This window comes from Chiloscyllium plagiosum, chromosome 13, assembly GCF_004010195.1.
Source record: "Chiloscyllium plagiosum isolate BGI_BamShark_2017 chromosome 13, ASM401019v2, whole genome shotgun sequence".
In the NCBI taxonomy this organism is placed as follows: Eukaryota; Metazoa; Chordata; class Chondrichthyes; order Orectolobiformes; family Hemiscylliidae; genus Chiloscyllium; species Chiloscyllium plagiosum.
This window is the reverse complement of record NC_057722.1, coordinates 51,068,611-51,093,249: the sequence shown is the minus strand read 5'-3', so window position 1 is coordinate 51,093,249 and position 24,639 is coordinate 51,068,611. Positions and strand designations below refer to the sequence as shown.

The 24,639-nt window shown below is 38.4% G+C and overlaps 1 long non-coding RNA gene across 2 annotated transcripts in view; it reads left to right on the top strand.

Annotated features, from left to right (window-relative positions):
* Window positions 1-24,639, top strand: part of LOC122556008 — a 93,025-nt gene that overhangs the window by 15,721 nt on the left and 52,665 nt on the right. The window contains exons 2-3 of one of the 2 annotated variants that reach the window (XR_006313429.1): window positions 3,826-4,046; window positions 6,882-7,089. This is a non-coding gene — a long non-coding RNA (uncharacterized LOC122556008). Of the gene's footprint in view, window positions 1-3,825; window positions 4,047-6,881; window positions 7,090-24,639 lie in introns of those variants that run through there. The other variant, XR_006313431.1, reaches the window with a different exon arrangement.

The following is a 24,639-nucleotide window of genomic DNA, read 5'->3' as shown; positions in this document are numbered from 1 at the left end:
AAAGCAAATGACCAATGAATTATTCACACAGGAGGTAAATGAGGTAGAACACTAATAGAAGACAAATCAAAAGGGGAAAACAGCAAACCAAACCATCATTTTGACAATCATGAATTCTCAAGTGTTAACAGATCTTGTTAACACTTGTTTGTCAAAACTGTTTGTAACTAACAAAGTTAAGCTACATGATCGAATGGGCATTGCAATTAATGCTAAAAGTACTTTTTAAAATTCATATAGGGATGTAGGTGTCATTGGTTGGGCTAGCATTTGTTGACCATCCCTGGTTGCACTTGAAACGTTACCGGTGAGCTGCCTTCTTCAACCACTGCAGATCATTTAGTGTACGTATTCCACAATATTGTTGGGAATATTTTAGTGACACTGAAAGACTGACAATACAACACCAGGTCAGAATGGTGATTGACTTGGAGGGGAGCTTGCAGGTGATGATATTCCCATGTACAGTATCTACTGTTGTTCTCCTTCTAGATAGTAGTGGCTATAGGTTTGGGAGATCCTGTCTAATGAGCCTTTGTTTGCTACAAGTAGCTCTCCAACATAGGGAACACCAAATACTAGAAATTATATATATAATAAAACACAACTGCAGCTGCTGGGAATCTGAAACAAAAACAGAAATTGAGAAATTAGACAAGTCTGGCAGTATACATGGACAGAAATAGAATTAACATTTTGAGTCCAGTGACACTTCTTCAGAACTGATAGAAATAGGAAAAGGTGGTATATAAACTGAAAACAGGTGGGCATGAGGAGGAAAGGATTGAGTGGATAAGTGGACTTGGAGCCCAGAAAAAGGGATGGATGATAGTATGCCAAGGAGAAAGAAAAACTGATAATAAGGACTATTAGTAGATGAAAATGGATTGGCTGGGCTGAAAGCAACCCATGTCATGACAGGACCTGAGGTGGGTGCTTAAAGGATATAGAAGAAGCTGTTTAGGTTCTAAAATTATTGAACTTGACATTGAGTCCTGAAGGCTGCAGGGTCCCCAAGTGGAAAGTGAAATGCTGTTCTTCCAGCTTGCACTGAGCCTTCCTGGATCACTGCAGCAGACACAAGACAGAAATGTACTTCATAACCAGGAATTTTCACACTTGAGTAGAAAGTAATGTATTAATCTCAAACTCATTCCAAAAAATGGAAGAAGTACAAGCTAAAGAGTTCCTTTGGAAAACAAATTTCCAGTTGTTCAATTAGGAAGATTAAAAACCGAACACAATGTTACCCTGAGATTAGAATAGTGCTGGAAAAGGACAGCAGGTCAGGCAACATCCAAGGAGCAGGAAAATCGACGTTTCAGGCAAAAACCCTTCATCAGGAAATCTGCAGTACCCACTTTCGCCACAGTGTTACCCTGAAGCAAGCTGCAAAACCACAATGCCTTTATATATGCAGAAAATGACCACATCCCTAAATGAAGTGGATGAACCAACCTGCAGAAATTACAAGAATGTGAATTGTTGACCTGGTCACAAAACCAAAATTGCAGCGTTCCAGGCATGGTTAAAGTAACCATGCATTTAGATGAAGGTTCAAAAAGCCACATGTGTGCAGTTAATGTCACCCTACATCATGGGGCAGCCAATTATCCAAGCATAGGCATGTACATGTCCCTCTTTGTTCTCTCTGGTCAGCGAGAGCTTATAATATATATCACTGTCTTGCCATTAAGAGCTTTGGTCCCAAATGTCTCAGTGGCTTGTGAAGTGGGAGGACATGTGAGAGATGTCTCCTAGTCTGGCCTGGAGGAATCCTGGAGCAAAGAAATTCATGTTCACAGTTGCATTCACGGTTTGGGTTAGCCAATTTTTGTGAGCATTTCCTTCATAAATTTGAGGGGGGCACATACACTGATTCGGATTGAATGCTTTAGACAGAGACTTACAGTGAGAGTAAAGTCATAACACAAAACTGGCTTGATTTGGACAATGCTTTTCAATTGCATTATATTTAAGTAAATTTTAGATAAGGCAAATTTAGTTTTATAATCATTTTTTTCCAGAATTGGTATGTGAGGTACTATTACATCTGTTCCTTCTTTTACTGATCATTCAGTAGGAATTCCACATGCTAAGATGTTGTGAAACTAATGTAATATGCATCTGGTGCATTGAGAATCGATATACCTGATCATTCAAATTGAAAAACTATGCCCATTTTAACTCCTGAGGTTTAAGAAAAACCCAATCTTTCTATTTCATTTATATGGAAGTCTGTTTAGGTGTAATAATAATAGTGCAATTTTTATTTAAGTGTTCTGGTTTTGCGAGCTGTGTACACAATCTGTAGTTAAAAAGTAGATTCATTGCTTCCATTCTCACCTTTGCAAATGCAAATCTGTCATTAACATCTCATTATTTACTTCCTACCTCAGTCTAGCCAGTGTAAATGTCACTTCATTTGTATTACAGGACATAGTGGGGTTTCTTTTGAAATGAGTTATTTTAATTGTGATCATATCTGTTTAATAGGCTGTGTTAAAGTAAGTTTCAACTTAATTTTCCATACCTCTAGGAAGACATACAGTGTAGTATTGTGCTAAACTACAGACAATCATTTCAGATTAAAAATTTGTTAAATTTTCTGTATTGAAATTATTTTAACTAAATATTTAAAGACAGAATACGTTAGAGTAATTAATACCAGTGGTATTTACTACTACAATTTGCACCAGGATTTTTGTTCAAAGATTCATTATAGATCAGGACACCATTGGCTATTGAAGAAAATACTGTAGACAGTATATTATTAGGTGATGCTCAGACCTATAGTAGAGATCATGATGCAGTGTAATCAGGGAAATTTGTAATGAAATATACCCACTGTACACCTGGCCAAATGCAGTCCACCACATTAAAGGTATATGTGAAATCATACAATTAGTAACTTAACATTCATGTATATTTTGGGGAGAGTCAATTTAAGTAGGTTCTGTAAAGCCAAGTATGCACTTGTGTAGATTAATTTAGGCAACCTACAATTAAGAAACAACTAATATTTACCAAGTTTAATACAAATTAACTTCCCTATGTACCTCTTACGAATTGTTATAGGAAATGTGAACATCTGTTTCCTGTGTACCTTTTGTTTTTGTACAATGCCGTGTTTCATAAATAAGCTTTACATGCCTATCTTCTATAAATCTCTTAAAATTTTCATTTGGAATACTAGCTTTAAGCACTATATGATATGACAAAAAAACATTTTGTTTCATTTAATCATACTAAAATGCAATAAATTAAAATATTTGTTGAAATAATAGAATTTTACAATTCATTTTACAATTCACTCAACTTTGCACCAAATTATATAAATCATTTATTAATAGATCATTGTTAAATCTTAATCATACAGTATTTTAATGTCCACAATAATGGGAAAAGTCAAATTGTACCACAATTACTTAAGACACAAGGGAAAAGTCAGTTTTAATGATAAATCTCTCCAAAGAGAGAAGCAGCCAAGCTGCAGAGTTTGAATAAGATTGAGAAAACCAACTGTGTGCAGAAATTAGAGCTTCACCCCTGAATCATATGGAATTACAGTGCAGGATGCATGTGCCATGCCTACACAATAAAGCCCAGAGGAAGCAGCTATTTCTGTTGGTTTTATTAAACCAACCAAGCAATTTAATTCTTTTGTTCAGGAGAGTTCTACTTCATTGATTAACAAAAGCAGGGATATAATTTTTTCAGCCTTTTTGAAAAGCCTGAAATGTCAAGCCTTTTAAAGCAGATTATTCTGCCTCTGTGGAGTGAATGCAGCCAGAGTAACCTTTTGTCTACAATTAAATATTCTAGCATAAATATAAAAGAAAATCAGAGATGGGGAAGATTGACTCACGAGAGATTGGAGAGGTAGATTCGCACAGTGATAGTGGAAGCAGCCTGGCTCTAATTAAATATGCCACTGAGTCTCAAAGCATTTGCTTCAGCAGCAGAGAGGAGAAGCTGCCATAGATTCGAAGGAAGAAATATATCACATCATCTGTCTGTCCACAGTTTCCTTTGGGCATCTAAAGGTATTTCTGAATTTTTATTTTCATAACTGCACTGCTAATTTACAAAATGAAAGGTGAAGCCCATTGGGTGCTAAGATAATATCTTGAAGTTATGTTGGTCTGTTTGTAAATCATTTTCTCATGAGGAGAAATGGTAGTTTAGAACCATAGTCATATTTTTATGCAAACATGGACTTCCAGCAATAGACTTGAGAAATTTATTTTCTTTAGAATTTACAGAATGATAAAAATTGGGGCTCCATAACATTTGTGATAAGAGAACACCTATGTTATTAATAGGACAGTTTGAATTGAAGGTTTCTTGAATTGTGTTTTAGCCAATCTTAACACAAAATTAGAAAACGCATTTTCCATTTAACTGCAGATCTTGAGTTTCAAGTAAACTTAGAATAATTCTGCACTGAATATATACCTACTTGAATATATAGAAATTGAAACAAATGATGATGGATGAAAGGAAATTGGGTGTTTTAAATACATGAAGTTTCTAATTATGAAATTAATTAATGATCAACAAAAATGTTTTTATGGTTGCAAGTCATGCAGTACTTTTTGAAACGAGAAAAGCATTTTTTTTAATGGTTATTTGGGAGGTGCTTGATTTCGCATCCATTCCACCAACAAATTAATACAATGCAAAGGTAAAGTTTTATGTCTGTCGATAACATTTTCAGAATATGTACATTGTCTCTAATCTGAGTTTATATTGACTTGTTATTGTAACCTTCTAGACTTGCATAATTATATTAAATTCTAACAAAGGTATTTTTAACATTTAAAATGACGTTTCAGAAATTGTTTCAAAATAAATGTAGCTTTGCAAATGTTTCTATTTTACTGTATAATCAGTGAAGTTTCTAGATCTTGTTTGAAATAGTATTTTTACTGTATTAACCTGCAAAATTTTGTCAGAGCATTTTGAGGAACTCCAGTACTCGTGAGATTTTCATAAATAGGTAGTTATTTTTATGAATTACTTTGTACTGTTAACCTATCTCACATTTTTGTCATTTTTTGTTTGCTGCCTCCTCCCACCCGTGATAATTCCAATGAACGTGGACTTTTTTTGGAAAATACTTCTAATTCTCTGGTCTTTTTGGTCCAATTGAGATATGAATCATTTTCTATAGTACATGGTTTCAACATTTATCTTTTCCTTCACAACTATTTTATAACATATAAATTTTTCCTTTCCTTCCAGAGTGAATGTGCAGTTCTTGACATGGTGCATTTATTAGTACTGACTAGTTGCTTTGCAAGGAAATGCTAGTTAATCATCAGTTGAACAGTTTGCTGCTTGACTTGTACATTTTAATCATTCTGCTGAGCAGAAGGTCACAAGGAAAACTGTGATGCTATTAAAATATTGGATGGATACATAGTTACTGTGGATTGTGTGGATTCCTAAAGTGGTCCAGCCATCCATGCTGCTCCACTTGTAATAATTGTATCTATTACAGTTGAATCCTGTCAGCTTAAGCAACATGTTGGAAATTAAGTGGTTCCATTAATTAGATTATACTCATTAAGCAAGAAGATCAGTAATGATTTAAAACATTCAGGATTCAGTTTATGCTGGATAATATATTTTCATTAAATATGTCTCAATTAAACATGAAAACCAAACTAAAATAAGGGCAATATTTTATTGTTTATCTTCAGGTAAAAATATTTGGTAAAGTCGAAAGATGATTTGTGGACTTTGTATTTGGCTGATACAAGCACAAAAGTAATCTGTTTTTACTTAATCGGATAACCCTGTTGTTTTAGTTTTTGAATCAGAAGTATAGATTGTTTCCATTACATTGCTGTCACAATTGCTAAGTCGTTTTCCTTGAGTCATGTTAATGATCTTATTAAAAATTTTAACCATGTCAGTAACCATCTCATTAGCTAGTAGTATATTCTGTAAGTTAGCGACTATTACAGTGAAAAAGTTGTAACTTTGCTTGTGGTTTCCTTCGGGGGTCCCTATGTTTTCATTCTCTTCTGATTTCATTTAGCCTCGTACATCTAGGTTTCTTCACCTTTGTGAAAGTGTGATTTTATTTTCAAACACTCTTCTTTCACTTTTATGCTGATGATACTAAAAAAATTGACTGTATTAAACATTTAGTCCATTTCAAATTACTTCTATTGTGTTATCCAACATAACTACCATGTTCTCTTCCTATTGATTCATAAAATCATGATTTTTCAAATGTACTTTTATTATTTACTTTTTCCCAGGGATATTGTGTTTTAAACACTGATTATCTAAAGCTGCAATTGCTTTGCCCTTCTGTGGCCTCTGGATAGCCTGACACACAAAGCAAGTGATACAGGCAAAACATAAAGGCTGAGTCAAGATAGTCATGTTTCTAGTCATTGTTGGGCTAGGGAGTTTAGCCAACTAGCACAGGCATCTTCTTTCACTGTCTGGCCATAATGTACTTCTTCAGCGTTTATACATATATGATACTCATAATACAATCCATGATTTAAAACAGAAGTACATGTGAAGTTTAATAAACTGCTTTAATATGTATGAATTCTGCCCAATAATATAACTGGGACAATTTCCACAGCATGAGAAATTCAATGCCATTAGTTTAATACATGTAATATAGATGTGCCTTAAGAGTCTGAGTTTCATCATTCCATGCTCCATGCATAGTTATAGACCAATATTGCTATAATTTTCTGTTTAGAAATGTTCAGCCAAGTCTGTTGGAGAAAATGTTTTGTTGCATTACTGTTCTTTACTGTTATGTTGTATGCTTAATCCTTAATACATTTACCCAACTGAAAGTCTTCTGAACTTTTTTCTGATATCCTTAAAAATGACTTGTACAGCTTGGTGGAATCAGATTATTTGCAAGAATGAAGCTAGATTATAGCTTTCTTTGGGGAGAAAATGCAAAATGAGAATTAATTTGGACGCTCCTTTTCAAATGTAAGTATGAGCTCACTTTGATCCTAACTGTTGGTCAAAGTTATATATTTCAATTTTGCAAGTATGGAATTTAGTTAGCTTGCTCCATTTCTGGTGTCCAAGATAGAAATCAGGGAGGTTCTATTCAGTCCCACAGCATTATGCTTATGCCAAGACTTTACTTTTCAATTGGAATTATTAGTGAAACTCAAATTACTCAAATGCTTTTTCATGTTGTTGGCTCATATACCTATCATAATTTGTTTTTGAATTGTATTTATGTATACAATAGTGCTACTTTTCTGAAACTCCAGATGAAGATTTTTTCACCAATTGTCATTATCCTTGTCAGTGAAAGAAAGCTTGTTACTGACGTAACTCTTGCCTCATGTTGATATTGATGGGATCTTGATCAGTCCTTTATTAAGTGCTTTGACAGGAACTATATTAGTCAGAAAAGTTTTATATATTACTGTATCTTCAATCCCTTGGTACTTTTGTGCCTCTGAGCAGAATGAATCTAGTCAATGGTGCTTCACATTAGCTGTGAGGCCAACTTGTTTTTCTGTGACCCATGAGAAACTTAAATCAGTAGACCACTAGTGGTATTAATTAGTCTTGCCTCTGAGACTTTCAACTCAAAATATTTTTCCCTGTTAAGTTGCTGTAAGTGCAAGGTGACAATGGCACAGTGAAGGAAATAAGACACGTACAACCTGAGTAAACAGAATAAGCAACATATCATCTTAACAAATGAGATTTAAGGATTAAGAAATAAACACAGTAAGAACAAAGAAGGGATTGTATATTGGAGTGTATAAATGTAATGTTAAATTGGATACAAAATTAAAAGGATAGAGAAAAATAATTGAGTTGAGAAAAAAATAAAGTGGTAAATGGAATGTAAAAACATTTTAAATTTGACCATTTTTAAAACTCTCCTGGATTCGCCATGTAAATACTACAGTTTTGTGATATCCAATACCAAGTGATGATAAAGTACACAGTAAAATAACATTTTCTCAAGCAAAATAAGTCGGTCAATAATGCTTAGAAATTGACACTTAACCAAGCATTTGTCCCAAGCCTGAAGTTGCTGTATCATTTAAAAGTAAATAATGGAGAGATGTATAAGCCTCATTGTTACTTTAACAGCAATATTTGGCTTATTATATTGTGATCATGCTGGTATAATAATTTTCTCAGATACTCATGCCGTAATCTTTTGTGGTAAACAGCCAGTAACTGGTTGATACCTGAAGAAACTTGTGACTGCCTTTTTTTCAAATGCTGACATTTATGTAGCCTATTGGTCCACATTTTGTTGTAGCACAACATCTAACTTAGGTATTTAAATTGTTTGTGTATTAAGTTAGTGACAGTATCATGGTGAGCAAAACAGGGCAGCTGGGATCTAAATGAACAGGGCAAACAACTGTATACTTCTTTAATCGATCAGATTGAAGGATTGAGAAATGAATAATGCAGAGACTGAGAAGGTGGGGCAAATGAGAATGTATGAATTCAATGTCCAGTCAGGTACAGAAAGACAAATAGATTGAAAGGTTAGATTAAGACTGAGAGAAAAATAAATCCCTTTCTCAGTCAGCAGCAATAATTTTCACCCCCCGCCCCCAGCCAGTCCAAGATCTTGAGAAAACAAAAAAAAACTGCAGATGCTGAAAGTCTGAAACAAAAACAGAAAGTCAGGAGAAACACAGCAGGTCTGACAGCATCTGCGGAGAGAAAGCATTGTCAATGTTTCGGGTCCAGTAACCCTTCTTAAGAACTGATTTTGAGACACTCTTTCACTAATCTCCAATTACAAGTGGCAATTTTTTATCATTTGTTATTTGTGGCACTCATGTCTCCTAATATGCTTCTCATTTTGTCCAAACTAGAATTCTGTCATAAGGTGGTGGATTGGAATTTCTGATCTGGCAAAACTCATTTGATTTTGTGAATGCCATCCTCTGTGTACAACACAGCTGATTCCAGAGTAATACTGGGTAAATGTTGTGAGGCTAAGTGGGATTACATCAGGTAAAGATTTTTTGTGGTTAGAGCAAAATGCCTCTCTCTGTGAAAGTTTGTAAAATATCAGAGAAGAAGGTATGATTGCAATCATTTAAATAAAGGACATTGTAAAACTACTGACACTACTCTTGACCCACTCCAATTTGCCTATCGGACCAACATCCACGTAAGATGTCATATCACTTGCCCTTCACTCCTCCCTAGAACACCTTGATGCCAGGAACAGTTATGTAAGAATCTGAGGTGAAAGTGGGGACTGCAGATGCTGGAGATCAGAATCTAGATTAGAGTGGTGCTGGAAAAGCACAGCAGGTCAGGCAGCATCCGAGGAGCAGGAAAATTCCTGATGAAGGGCTTTCAACACTATTATCCCCTCGAGACTGATTACTAAATTTCATGATCTCAGACTAAGCCCCACTCTCTGCAACTGGATCGTCTGAAGATTGGGGACAAAATTTCATCCTCACTAACACTCAACACTCGAGCCCCCCATGGGTGTGTACTCAACCCCCCACTGTACTCACTTTGTACCCATGACTGCATCACCAAATACCAGACTAATGCCATTTACAAGTTCGCTGATGACACCACTGTAGTCAGTCGAATCTCAGATGGTGACGAAACAGACTACAGACGGGAGGCGGAAGACCTGGAAAGATAGTGCACGAGAACAACTTAGCTCTCAATGCTGGCAAAACCAAGGAACTCATTATTGACCTTTGGCGGGATGTTACTCATGCCCCCCCTTACACATTAACAGCACAGAAGTGGAACGAGTGGAGAGTGTCAAGCTCCTGGGAGTGGTCATCCACAATAAATGTTCTTGAACTCTTCATGTGGACGCACTGGTTACCAAGGCTCAACAATGTCCCTTCTTCCTCAGGCAGCTGAGGAAATTTGACATGATGGTGAATAGCCTTGCCAACATTTATAGGTGCACCATCGGGGGCATTCTGTCTGGATGTATCACTACCTGGTATGGTAACTGTACCGTTCAAGATCGGAGATGGTTACAGAGAGTGGTGAACTCGGCCCGGACAATCACAAAGGCCAAACCTCCCATCTATAGAATCCATCTACCAGGCCTGCTGTCAAGGAAAGGCTGCGAGCATTCTCAAAGATCCATCCCATCCTGGCAATGTTTTTCTACAACCTCTACCATCGGGGGGAAGGTACAGAAGCCTGAACACACATCAGCCGGTTTCAAAACAGTTTCTACCCTACTGTTGTTAGAATACTGAATGTAATCACAAACTCTTAATATTCGCCTGTACCTATGTTTTTGTTTTTGCCGCTGTTACCTATTATTTACCTATCTATACTATGTGATCTGCCTGTATTGCTCACAAGACAAAGCTTTTCACTGTGCCTTGGTACACATGACAATAAATTCAATTCAATTCAATACTGAAGAAATAAAATAGAATTATTAACTATATTAGAATCTAAGTCCACAGTAATTCACTCAAATCATAGAATATCTACTAACATTTGAAAGGTTTGATTGGAATGTTTTTCCATTGGCACATAGACATTTTTCAATATTAAACTGCTACAGAATGGAATTTAGTTATTGCTAATAATAGCAACTGGCTGATTTTGAATTCTTAAAAATATTGTTGGTAATCCTTTGAGCTTACTTGTAATACTGTCTTTTGATGAACCTTTCACACAATAACTGAATACTGGCTTTAAATCTAGAACCACAGTGGCAGGAGACAGGAGATAAATCGTTCATGCCCAATCGAGTGCATATTATAACAGAATGACTCGTTTTCTGATGCGTGAAATCATTTGCCAGTCTGTACTTTTACCAGCTGTATTTTTAGTGTCAAGTGGAAGGAAAGAGTCATGAATAATACAATGGAAAACATAGCTAATAGGTTTTTAGGTACAAAACAGATATGCTCTTGAACCATGTGCCAATTGTATTTAATTCCATTTTGTATTTAACCTAACTTCTCAAGTATTCATGTAATTTTGTGGAATGTCAAATTCACTGAGATGAAATTGCAGTTGAACATATTTTATATTCTATGCTTTATTTTTATTTTGAAAGTAAAATTTGTATCCTTGCATATACTTCTGAGTTTATTTTCGAGGAGTTGTAATATGTGATTAATGATATGTTAAAACGCATACATTGTAATTCAAAGACTGTGTTTTAATGATGCAAATTTACCACATTCTTGGCATTAAGCCACCATTTTAATATTTAGTATGTATGCTAATATTATGCATTTTACAATAATTATTCTTTAACCCTTACTGAGAATAGCATAATTTATTCAAGCAGCAGTGACTCATTTTTAAAACAAATTTAAGAAAAGCAATTTTTTTATGTTACAGAATTAATAAAAGTTGTAATGTATACAAATAGAACCTGTGCTGCAGAAGAAAGCCATTCAGCCCATTGTCTGTGTTCACTAATGCAACCTATAACTAATACCAGGACCTTCCTGTCTCCTTTTTGGCTCCATATTTTCCTGTGCATCAAATGTTTATCCAGGTAATGTTTGTGACTGTTACCTCTGTAAACCCAGGGAAAATCAATCTTCTTAGAGTCAGACAGATAAAAATCACACAACACCAGGTTATAGACCAACAAGTTTATTTGGAAGCACTAGTTTTCGGAGCTCTGCTCCTTCATCAGGTAGTTGTGGAGTAAAAGATCATAAGACACAGAATTTATAGCAAAAGATTACAGTGACATGCAGTGATATATTGAACAAACCTGGATTGTTAAGACTTTTGTTGCAGGTTTAGGTTCATTAAAATGTAAAACCCAGAACTTCTTTTAAGTCACCTTCTCAAGATAACTTAAGGTTTTATAACAAAAGTTGACCTCACAGCTCCGACAATGCATTAAAGCTGTGAGGTCAGAGTCTGTCTGTATCTCATTCTTGAGTCAGACTGGTTCTGTTTCCCAAGTGGAATTTACAAAATATTACATGTATTGACTGCCTGCAGGTTGTGCATTTTTGAGCAAAATTGAATTTATCTGCAAATATAATTCTGCAAATGCAAATTCACCCCATAGACTTATATGTATGTCTGTATGCATGAGAGACAGAGAGTGTGTGTGCACCTCAGTATCTCACACGACCGCAAACCTACGGATAACCTCACAATACTACATGTCTCTTAAATATATTAAAACAGCCATCTCCTATTGGTAGGCCCTACACATACACAGAATCTGTTCAGATGAGGAGGACAGTGACGGACACCTGAAGGTGCTCAAGGATGCCCTCATAAGAACAGGGTACGATGCTCAACTTATTAATCACCAGTTCCAGTGTGCCACAGCAAGAAACCCCCTCATAATGACCTCCTCAGGCAACCAACAGGGTACCCTTCATTGCCCAGTACTTCCTGGGAGCCAAAAAACTATGCCATGTTCTTCGCAGCCTGCAACACATTATTGATGAGGATGAGCATCTCACCAAGATCTTCCCTACGCTTCACTTCTCACCTTTAAACAACTGGAGAACCTTAGACAATTGTTCACAGCAAACTGCCCAGCCTTCAGGACAACATCGACCACAACACTGTACAACCCTATCATATCAACCAATGCAAGATATGTCAGAGTGTTGACACGGATACCACCATTACCCATGGGACACCACCCACTGTGTACGCAGCAGGTACTCATGTGACTTGGCCAACGTTATCTATCATGCTCTGCAGGCAAGAATGCCCTGAGGCATTGTACATTGGCGAGACCAGGCAGACACTACGAAAGCTGATGAATGGACACCGCACAACAGTCACTAGACAGGGGTGTTCCCTCCCTGTTGGGGAGCACTTCAGTGGTAGGGGCATTTGGCCTCGGATCTTCTGAAGACTGTCCTCTAAGGCGGACTTCGTGATTGGCAGCAACACAAAATGGCCGAGCAGAGGCTCATAGCCAAGTTCGACACCCATGAGGATGGCCTTAACTGGGATCTTGGGTTCATTTCACACTACAGGTGACCCACTACACTATACTCTCTCTCTCTCATGCACGCACGCACACGCACATACTCTTATATATACTCACACACTCACACAGATCCCCTTTCATACACACGCTGTATGCAACACTGTTCACTGCTGACAAGCATGACAAGCTGCCTGGCTTTGTATCTGTGCTAAAAGTGCATGTGACTTTATGATTTGATTTAATTAGATTTATTATTGTCACATGTACCGAGTTACAGTGAAAAGTTTTGTTTTGCTTGCATTACAGGCAAATCATACCATACAAAGTGCATAAGGGTAATAGAACAGAACAAGGAGTGCAATGTTACGGCTGCAGAGAAAGAGTGAGGTGAACATTAAATTTGAAATTTGAAAGGTCCATTCAGAAGTGTAAAAACAGCAGGGAAGAGGCTGCACGTGCATCTGTTGGTCCGTTTATTTTAGCTTTTGTATCTTCTGCCTGATGAAAGAGGTTGGAAGAGACTATAACTGGGATTGAAGGGGTCTTTAATTATGTTAGCTGCTTTTCTGAGGCAGCAAGAAGTACAGGTGGAGTCAATAGATGGAAAGTTGGCTTGCGTAATGGATTAGGCAGTGTTCATAACTCTCTGTAGTTCCTTGTGGTCCTGGGCAAAACAGTTGTCATACCAAGGGGTAATGCATCCAGATAGAATGGTTTCTATGGTGCATCTGTAAAAGTTAGTAAGACTCTTTTAAGGACATACCTAACTTACTTATCATCCTGAGGAAATAGAGGTGTGGTTGTGTTTTTTTGACTGTCTCATCAAAAATGGACCAGGACGGATTGTTGGTGATCATCACTCCTAAGAACTTGATGCTCGCGACCATCTCCACCTCAGCTCCATTGATGTAGATAGGGATGTGCCCTCCACTTTGCTTCCTGGGGTCAATGACCAGCTCTTTTGTTTTGCTCATGTTGAGGGACAGATGGTTATCTCTGCAACATGTCACCAACCACTCTATTTCTTCCCTGTATTCCATTTCATTGTTGTTTGAGATCTGGCCTACAATAGTACTGTTGTCAGTGAATTTGTGGATGCAGTTAGGATAAAATTTGACCACGCAGTCATGAGTGTACAGGGAGTATAGTATGGTGTTGACTATGCAGCCTTGCGGAATGCTAGTGTTGAAAATTGTCATGGTGAAGGTGCTGTTGCCTATTCTCACTGATTGTGATCTGTAGATCAGGAAATCAAGGATACCAGTTGCAGAAGGTGGAGCAGAGACTTAGTCTCAGAGTTTGGAAATTAGTTTGGTTGGAATTATGATGTTCAAGGCAGAGCTGTAGTCGATGAGTAGATACACTTTGCCAACTAAATGTTCCAGGGATGAGAGTAGGGCCAGAGTCATAGGCCTATTGTGATATTAGGTGAATTGCAAGGGCTCAAGGCAGGCTGGGAGGCTAGAGTTGATATGAGCCATGACTGACCTCTCGAAGCACTTCATGATAATGGAGGTCAGAGCCACTGGGCAGTAGTCATTGATGCAGGATGCATGAGTTTTCTTTGGTACTGGGATGATGGTGGGGACTTCAGATTGTAGTGAGGAATGGTTAAATGTGTCACTGAACACTCCCACCAACTGGTGTGCACAAGAACTGAGTGCACGGATAGGGACTACAACTGGACCAGTTGCTTTCTGTAGGTTCGTTCTGAAAAAGGCCGATCTGATGTCTGCAGCAGTGACTGAGGGGACAGGTGCATCTGAAGCTGTCGGGACAGGTGTCACCGTTTCACTGACCTTCTGTTTCAAGTGAGCATAAAATGCATTGAGCGCTTTGGGGTGGAATGTATTTCTCTCTGCCATTCTGTTCTGCTTTGTAGCCCATTATGTTGTGTATGCCTTGCCACAAACGATGGGTGTCCATGTGGTTAGTTTGGATCTCTAGCTTAGTCTGGTGTTGCCGCTTGGCATCTGAAATGGCCTATGGAGGAGAGGCCTACACCATCTCCTATAGGGACGGTGCAGGAGGGAGGGATTTGAATTCCTGGATAATTGGGGCTCTTTCTGGGCAAGGTAGTTCTGGGGTAGGAACAAACTGGATGGTCTTCAGCTGAACCAGAGGGGTACCAATATCCTGGGGGTGGGGGGAGATTTGCTAATGCACTTGGGTGGGTTAAACTGATTCAGCAGTAGTTCAAGTATATGGTAGAATGACAGTAGTGAAGTAAGAACTAAGATTTCAAGATCGCAAGAAGGTACTGGCAGACAAGAAGTTGGTATGAAGTGTGTCTACTTCAACCCCAGGAGCATCTTGAATAAGGTGGGTGAACTTGCAGCATGGATTGATACTTGGAATTTCGATGTTGTGGCCATTTCAGAGACATGGATAGGGCAGAGACAGGAATAGTTATTGCAGGTTCTGGGTTTTAGATGTTTCAGTAAGAACAGAGAGAACGGTAAAAGAGGGGATGATATTTGGGTTGCAGAAAGTACATTTGAGGACTCATTTACTGAGGTAGTATGAGCTGAGTTTAGAAACAGGAAAGGAGAAGTTACTCTGTAGGCCTCCAAATAGTTCCAGAGAAGTAGAGGATAGGAAAGCAAAAATGATCCTCGATAGGAGCGAGAGTGACAGGGTAGTTGTTATGGGGGACTTTAACTTTCCAAATATTGACAGGGAATGCTATAGATCAAGTAGTTTAGTTGGGTCAGTTTTTGCCCAATGTGTGCAGGAAGGTTTCTTGACACAGTATGTAGACAGGCCAACAAGGAGCAAGGCCACATTGGATTTGGTACTGGGTAATGAACCCGGCCAGATTTGGAGGTAGGTGAGCACTTTGGTGATCATGACCACAATTCGCTTATGTTAACTTTAGTGATGGAAAGGGATAGATATATACCGCAGGGCAAGAGTTATGGCTGGGGGAAAGGCAAATACGATGTGATTAGGCAAGATTTAGGATGCATAGCATGGGGAAGGAAACTGCAGGGGATGGGCATAATTGAAATGTGGAGCTTATTCAGCTACTGTGGGTCCTTGATAAGTATGTTCCAGTCAGGCAGGGAAGAAGTTGTCAAGCGCAGGAGCCGTGGTTTACTAAGGAAGTTGAATCTCTCGTCAAAAGGAAGGAGAAGGCTTGTGTTAGGATGAGCTGTCATGGCTCAGTCAGGGTGCTTGAGAGTTACAAGTTAGCCAGGAAAGACCTAAAGACAGAGCTAAGAAGAGTCAGGAGGGAATATGAGAAGTCATTGGCAGATAGGATCAAGGAAAGCCCTAAGGCTTTCTATAGCTATATCAGGAATAAAAGAATGATGAGAGAAAGATTAGGGCCAATCAAGCTTAGTAGTAAGAAGTTGTTTATGGAGTCAGAGGAGACAGGGGAAGCACCAAATGAATATTTTTTGTCAATATTCACACTAGAAAAAGACGTGGTCAAGGAGAATACTGAGATACAGGCTACTAGACTAGATAGGATTGAGGTGCATAAGGAGGAGGTGTTAGCAACTCTGAAAAGTGTAAAAATAGATAAGTCCCCTGGGCCGGATGCGATTTATCCTCAGATTCCCTTGGAAGCCAGGCAGGAGATTGTAGAGCCTTTGGCTTTGATCTTTATGTCGGGATTATCTACAGGAATAGTGCCAGAAGACTGGAGGATAGCAAATGTTGTTCTCTTGTTCAAGAAGGGTAGTAGAGACAACCCTAGAAATCATAGACCTGTGAGCCTTACTTCGGTTGTAGGTAAAGTGTTGGAAAGGACAATAAGAGATAGAGTTTATAATCATCTCGAAAGGAATGAGTTGATTAGGGATAGTCAACACAGTTTTGTGAAGAGTAGGTCGTGCCTCACAAAAGTTACTGAGTTCTTTGAGAAGGTGACCAAACAGGTGGATGAGAATAAAGTGGTTGATGTGTTGTATATGGATTTCAGTAAAGTGTTTGATATGATTCCCTACGGTAAGCTATTGCACAAAATACGAAGGCATGGGATTGAGGGTGATTTAGTGGTTTGAATCAGAAATTAGCTAGCTGAAAGAAGACAGAGGGTGGTGGTTGATAGGAAATATTCAACTTGGAGTTCAGTTGCTAGTGGGGTACCGCAAAGATCTGTTGAGGGTCCACTGTTGTTTGTCAATTATATAAATGACCTGGATGAGGGCATACAAGGATGGGTTAGTAAATTTGTGGATGATACTAATGTTGGTGGATAGTGCCGAAGGATGTTGTAGGTTACATAGAGACATAGATAAACTGCGGAGCTGGGCTGAGAGGTGGCAAATGGAGTTTAATGGGGAAAAATGTGAGGTGATTCATTTTGGAAGGAGTAACAGGAATGCAGAGTAGTGGGCTAATGGCAAGATTCTTGGTAATGTAGATGAGCAGGGAGATCTCTTTGTCCGGTACATAGATCCTTGAAAGTTGCCACCCAGGTTGATAGGGTTGTTAAGAAGGCATACCGTTAGCATTTATTGGTAGAGGGATTGAGCTTCGGAACCATGAGATCATGTTGCAGCTGTACAAATCTCTGGTGCGGCCACATTTGGAGTTTTGCGTATAGTTCTGGTCACCGTGTGGAAGCTTTGGAAAGGGTTCAGAGGAGATTTACGAGGATGTTGGCTGGTATGGAGGGAAGGTTTTATTAGGAAAGGCTGAGGGACGTGAGGCTGTTTTCATTCGAGAGAAGAAGATTGAGAGGCAACTTAATTGAGACATATAAGATAATCAGAGGATTAGACAGGTTGGACAGTGAGAGCCTTTTCCCTCGGAATGCGATTGCTAGCATAAGGGGACATAGCTTTAAATTGAGGGGTGATAGATATAGGACAGATGTCAGAGATAGTTTTTTTACTCAGAGAGTAGTAAGGGCATGGAATGTACTGCCTGCAATATTAGTAGATGCTCCAACTTGAAAGGCATTTAAATGGATAGGTATATGGACGAGAATGGAATATCTAGATGGACTTCACATTGGTTTCACAGGTCAGTATAATATTGAGGACAGAAGGGCCTGTACTGCGCTGTAATGTTCAATATTATCTGTTCTATTTCCTCTAAAGGTCAGGATTGTCCGACTTCAAATCCATACACCTGGACTTCATTAGGCAATGGATCGCCTGGTTCATCCATGATTTCCAGTTAGGGAACATTCAGATTGACTTCCTCATCATGGAGTCTTCTACACATTTGCTAATGAAGTCTATAATGTTAGTGGCATACTCATCCAGGTTGGCGGCTGAGTTTTTGAATATAGACCAGTCTGCACATTCTAAGCAGTCTTGCAGAAGATTTTCTGCTGCCTCAGACGAACACTACATTATTTTCTGTACTGGGTCCTCCCATTGCAATTGTTGCTTGAAAATCAGGAAGATGGTCACAACATTGTGATATGATTATCCAAAGTGTGGACAGAGTATGGAGTGGTCGGCACCTTTGATGATTTGTAGCAATGGCCAAGGATGTCCGGTCCTCTGGTGGGACAGGAAAAGTGTTGATGGTATTTTGATAACATACTCTTGAGGTTGGCCTGGTGGAGGTCACCGCTGTGAGGAATAAGACCTCAGGGTATTCCATCTCAAGTCCAGGTCAGAAAGTTACAGGTAGGAAGGGAAGGTTGCTAGAATGGCTTTATTAGCACAGAAGAGAATATATGTGATTGAGGAAATGATCTTCAATCAGCAGGTGTAGAATCCATATGGACAGACTGAAGAAATAACAACTGGTTTATAGGGCCCTAATAGTAACTATAATGTAGAATAGACAATATAACAGAAGATAATATAAAAGCATATAAAAGCAAGGCAGTACATTAATCCTGAGTGACTGAAAACTTCACAAAGGTTAGAAAAATCAAATTGTCGGATATAGCCACAAAAAAGAACTCATAAACAGAAGTTGCTGGAAAAGCTCAGCAGGTCTGATAGCATCTGTGAAGAGAAATCAATGTTCATGTTTTGGGTCCAGTGAGCCTTTCTTGGAACAGTCCTGAGCTTTTCCAGCAACTTCTGTTTTTGTTTCTGAAAACAATATGTTTTGAATCTAATCAGGGGTCAGAATATTTTTATTCTTGTAACATATAACAAGACAAATTTAATAAATGATCTCACAGTAAAAGACCCCTTGAAAATAGTCATTATAACATGGTAAAATTTAGCATTTAGTTTGAGAGTGAGCAACTATGTCGGAAACAACAGTACTCAACTACAATAAGGCAAATTACAAAGAAATGAGGACATAGTTGGTTGGAGTGGACTGGGAAAGGAATTTAACTGAAAACCCAAACTTGGGCAGATGTCTAAGAAAATGGTTCTGGATTCACCACACAGATATATCCCAGTGAGGAAGATGAATTCTGAGTTGGAAATAAATTGACCACTGGAACCTTTGGTTCAAGAGCTATTGGTTCATTTGTTCATTTGTTGGTTCATTCAATATATTCAAGGCTGAGATATTTTCAATCAACATGAGAATCTAGGGTTATAGGAACAGGGTGCGAATCATGGTTAATGAAGTAAGTTGAGGACAATATCAAATTGAAAGCAAAAACGGAGAATGAGGCAAAGGTTAGTGGTAAACTAGCTGATTGAGAAAGCGTTAAAAGTCAACAAAAGATGTCAAATAAAAAGAATAAAGTGGGAGAAAATAAACTATCAGGGGAAACTGATAAGTCTTGTAAAACACATAGCAAGAGCTTTTTAAAATATATAGATAGGCAGAGAGAGGTCAAAGTGAACATACGACCCTTTGAAAATGGGGCTGGGGAAATAATAATGGAGAACCAGGAATTGTTAGAGGAGTTGAATGAATAGTTTGCATCAGTATTCACACTAGAAAACATTCATAGTTTTCTAAAATACTAAACAGATAGTGGGAGGTAAGTTAACACAATAAGTAACATAAGAGAGAAAGTATTAGCAGGATTAATAAGGCTAATGGCTAATACATCACCTGGACTTGATGGGTTGCGTCCGAGGATACTAAAGCAAGTAGTTACAGAATTAGTGGATGCACTGGTAATAATCTTCCAAGAATCCTTAGATTCTGAAAAGCTCCAGAGGATTGGAAACCTGCCAAAGTAACACCTATTTTCAAAAAGGGAGACAAAAAGTGAGTAATTGTATGCAAATTAGCTTAACATAGGTTATTGGAAATATTTTAATCTATTATAAAATATATAACACCAGAGCAGTTAGAAATATATAATACAATTAAGAAGAGGCAACATGACTTCATGAAGGGGAAATCATACCTGATAAATTTAGTGGAATTCTTTAACAAGATAACAAGCAGAATCGATAAAAAGGGAACCAGTAGATGTAATATACATGTATTTGAATTTCTAAAAGTCATTTGGCAAGGTCTTCACATAAGGTTTCTTAACAAGAGCCCATTGTGTTGGGGTAATATCAACATGGATAGAGGATTGGCTAACTAAGGGGGCATTTTCAGGATGGTACACTGTAACTTTTGGAGTGCTCCAGATATTAGTGCTGGGACCATAATTATTGCCATATATATTTTAATGGCTTGGATGAGGAAAGTGAATATATTATCACCAGGTTTATGAATGATAAGATTGGAAGGCACGCAGTGAGAAAGACACAAAAAGTCTGGAGAGACATATAAACAAGTTAACTGAATGGGCAAAAACTTGGCAGATGAATGTAATGTGGGAAAGTGTGAGGTTATGCATTTTGGCAGGAAGAATAGAGAAACTGAATATTCTTTAATGCAAAGAGACTGCAAAAAACAACAGCACACGGGAACTTTGGGCATGAATCAGGTAAATGCTTGCATCAAAATTCAGTGGGTGAGAGAAAGGCAAAAAAATGTTGATTGTTATTTCACAGATAATGGAATATAAAGGGAGGCAAGTTTCACTAAAACTACAAAAGGTGTTAGTGAGACCACACCTGGAATTCTGTGAATAGTTTGCATCCTCTTATCTAAAGAAAGATATACTGACAATGGAAGCAGTCCAGAGAAGGTTCAGCATATGCTTAGTAATACAGAGATTTTTGTGTGAGGGAGGTTAAATAGTCTGATGTTGTTTCTCTTTGTGGAAGAGCCTAGGACCAGAGGGCATAATATCAGAGTAAGGGTATCAGCTATTTAAAAAAGATGAGGAATTTCTTCTTTCTGAGAATAGTGGATTTGTGGAATCTTTCACCACCTATCAAGGTTGGTTCATTCTGTATGTTCATGGTTGACACAAATTTTTAATCAGTTTGGGCATCCAGGGTTATAGAGAACAGGGTGGGAAAGTGGGGTCATCGTGTCATGCAATAACTCAATCAAGAGTGGAGCTACTCAATGGGCCAAATGGCCCACTTCTACTCATATATCTTAAGCTCTTATATAACTACTGTGTGGGTGAAAACTCTTTGGGTAGAACAACTTTTTTAATGTCGATCAACTCATTTTTCCAAACTCACTATATATCTCCAAATGACTTGTCATTGTCTATGTCATCCCGGGGCTGGAAAAATAATGTACCTCACTTTTCAAATTTGCAAGATATTTTTGCAAATGTCTCTGTATTGTTCATGTTGCTCAAATGGCTATGAAAGTTTCCCAATTGTCTGTAAAGGTTGCAGGGAGTCACTTCAGGGCACTGTGTAATTCCTAATCCTGGGGAGTTTTTGAATGAACCATGTACATTGTCCTCAATTAAGCTGTAATATCCAAGCCTGTTATTTAGTTCACCATCAAAGAACCTGGCATGGACTGGTGGGCCAGATGTTCTGTTTCTGTGCTGCGTACTCTATGTCAACATATCTGCTACAGGACATGTGCATAGCCTTGAATTAGCAACATGAATTAAGAGATCTGTTTAGCTCTGAGCAATGAGGACTGTCATGAGTTTTATTAGAAGTAGAATGATTAGATGCATTTGGTACTGTACTCAGCCTCTGCTGTCATTTTTTTTCTCTTCCTTTGTGCATTTGGATAGCAGTTTTGGTAATATTTCTGCTTTATATTTCCTTCAGAAAATGGCCTGCTTCCCCACTGTAGGGGTTCTATGATTTGTTTAAAATTAACTGCAGCTCTACTTTTTCTCATTCTGACAAAAGGTCATAGAGCTGAAATATTGCCACCTTTAATGCATTTCTCTTTACTCCTCCCCATTTGAATCGTCTTCTGGACTATGGTGCTGTGGTCAGTTTATCTTCCTCATAGCCTTCAGACCCATGTTTGTTGCTTTTCTTGTCTCATTACTATGTTCTTTTAGCTTGCACCATCACTTTTGTCATTTAAACTGTTCTCCCCTCCACTATATCGCAAGTGCTCACTTTTATTCCTTCTGCCCAATCCTTTCCTGTTTAGAACTTGTTTTCTGAGGAGCACAATAGCTCAATGGTTAGCAATGTTACCTCACAGTGACAGAGGCCTAGGTTTGATTCTAGATTTGGATGACTGTCTGTGTGAGTTTGCACATTCTCCCTGTGTTTGTGTGGGTTTCCTCCAGGTAATCTGGTTTTCTCCCACAGTCCAAAGATTTGCAGGTTAGATGGATTGATCATGCTAAATTGCCCACAGTGTGCAGGGATGTGGGTTTGGATGGGATGCTGTCTGGAGGGTTGCTGTACACTGAATGGCCTGCTTCCCCACTGTAGGGGTTCCATGATTTGTTTAAAATTAACTGCAGCTCTACTTTTTCTCATTCTGACAAAAGGTCATAGAGCTGAAATATTGCCACCTTTAATGCATTTCTCTTTACTCCTCCCCATTTGAATGGTCTTCTGGACTATGGTGCTGTGGTCAGTTTATCTTCCTCATAGCCTTTAACCACATCCACACTGGAAGCAAGAACCACATACCCTATTGGCCAAGGGCACTGGATGAAGCTCCTTCAAAGCTGAATTCTGGGTACATTGCTCTTGTCCCTGACCATAACTAAATTGATGCTATTAATCTCAGGAGTGCAATATACAGAGTCCAGATGCCCTTCTCTGATTGTTGCAGTTTGGACTCTCACTTATCAACTTTGTTTATCAACAAAGTTCCTCGAGCAGCCAATACTTGGTGCAAATTGGTCACCGTGGTTAACACCAGCATCCACATATGACAACAGAAACATATCACGTTCCCTTTAACTGTAGTTTTCCCTATATTCTTTAACTGTAATAATGTCCCTGATTTAAACAACTAATCAGAAGAAAAACCCACAAATTGTATATCAATTTTCTTGTGATGACACACTTGAGCTTTGATGATTCAGAGATGCCGGTGTTGGACTGGGGTGTACAAAGTTAAAAATCACACAACACCGCTCCGACGCTCCGAAAGCTAGTGTGCTTCCAGTTAAACCTGTTGGACTATAACCTGGTGTTATGTGATTTTTAACTTTGAGCTTTGATAGTTAGTGACAAGTTGAAGTGACTCTGCTTCCAATTTTTATCTCCTGCTGCCACTGCCCTTCTCTCATAGCTTCACTCTTTATCTATTTTCTGCTTGGGTGGACAGAGTAAATGTTGAGGAGCATTAGCTTGCTTTCTGTTTGGAAGGGTCAGCATTTTTTGTTTTTGCTCAGGGGTAAAATCCATACCTTGGAAAGCTTTTATTTCTCAGTTTACACAGGGTCTGGTGGAAGGTAGATGTATAAAACAGTTTCTCATGAAGAAAGGAGATACTTTAGAAATCAAATTACCTCAGAGTAAGAAATTTTAGTTTGAACATTCTGGTTAAAACTCTGAAAGTATAATTCAAAATTGAGAAAATCTAAGCACAGTTATATGATTAATCAAGGAAGCACTTACCAAACACTCAAGAACAGGAATTGAAATGATCATCCTGTTGGGAGATTTCTATAGGCTTCCAAATAGTTCCAGAAATGTAGAGGAAATGATAGCAAAAATAATTCTGGATGAGAATAAGAGTAACAGGGTAGTTGTTATGGGGGACTTTAACTTTCCAACTATTGACTGGAGATACTATAGTTTGAGTACTTTAGATGCGTCAGCTTTTGTCCAGTATGTGCAGGATGGTTTCCTGACACAGTATGTGGAAGCCAACAAGGGGTGAGGCCGCATTGGATTTGGCACTGAGTAATGAACCTGGCCAGATGTTGGAATTGGAGGTAGGTGAGCACTTTAGCAATCGTGACCACTATTCAGTTGTGTTTACTTTAGCGATGGAAAGGGATAGGTATATAATGCAGGGCAAGAGTTATTACTGGAGGAAAAGCAATTATGATGCGATTAGGCAAGATTTAGCATCCAACCGATCGGAAAAGAAACTGCAGGAGATAGGCACAGTTGAAATGTGGAGCTTATTCAAGGAACGGCTACTGCATATCCTTGATAAGTATGTATCTGTCAGGCAGGGAGGAAGTGGTAGAGCAAGGGAGCTGTGGTTTACTAAAGAAGTTGAATCTCTCGTCAAGAAGGCTTATGTTAGGATGAGACATGAAGGCTCAATTAGGGTGCTTGAGAGTTACAAGTTAGCCAGGAAAGACCTAAAGAGAGAGCTAAGAAGAACCAGGATGAGACATGAGAAGTCATTGGCAGGTAGAATCAAAGAAAACCATAAAGCTTTCTATAGGTATATCAAGAATAAAAAAATGACTAGAGAAAGATTAGGGCCAGTCAAGGACAGTAGTGGTAGTTGTGAGTGGAGTCCAAGGAGATAGGGGAAGCACTGAATTAATATTTTTCATTAGTATTCACTCTGTAAAAAGACAATGTTGTCAAGGAGAATTCTGAAATAAATGCAAC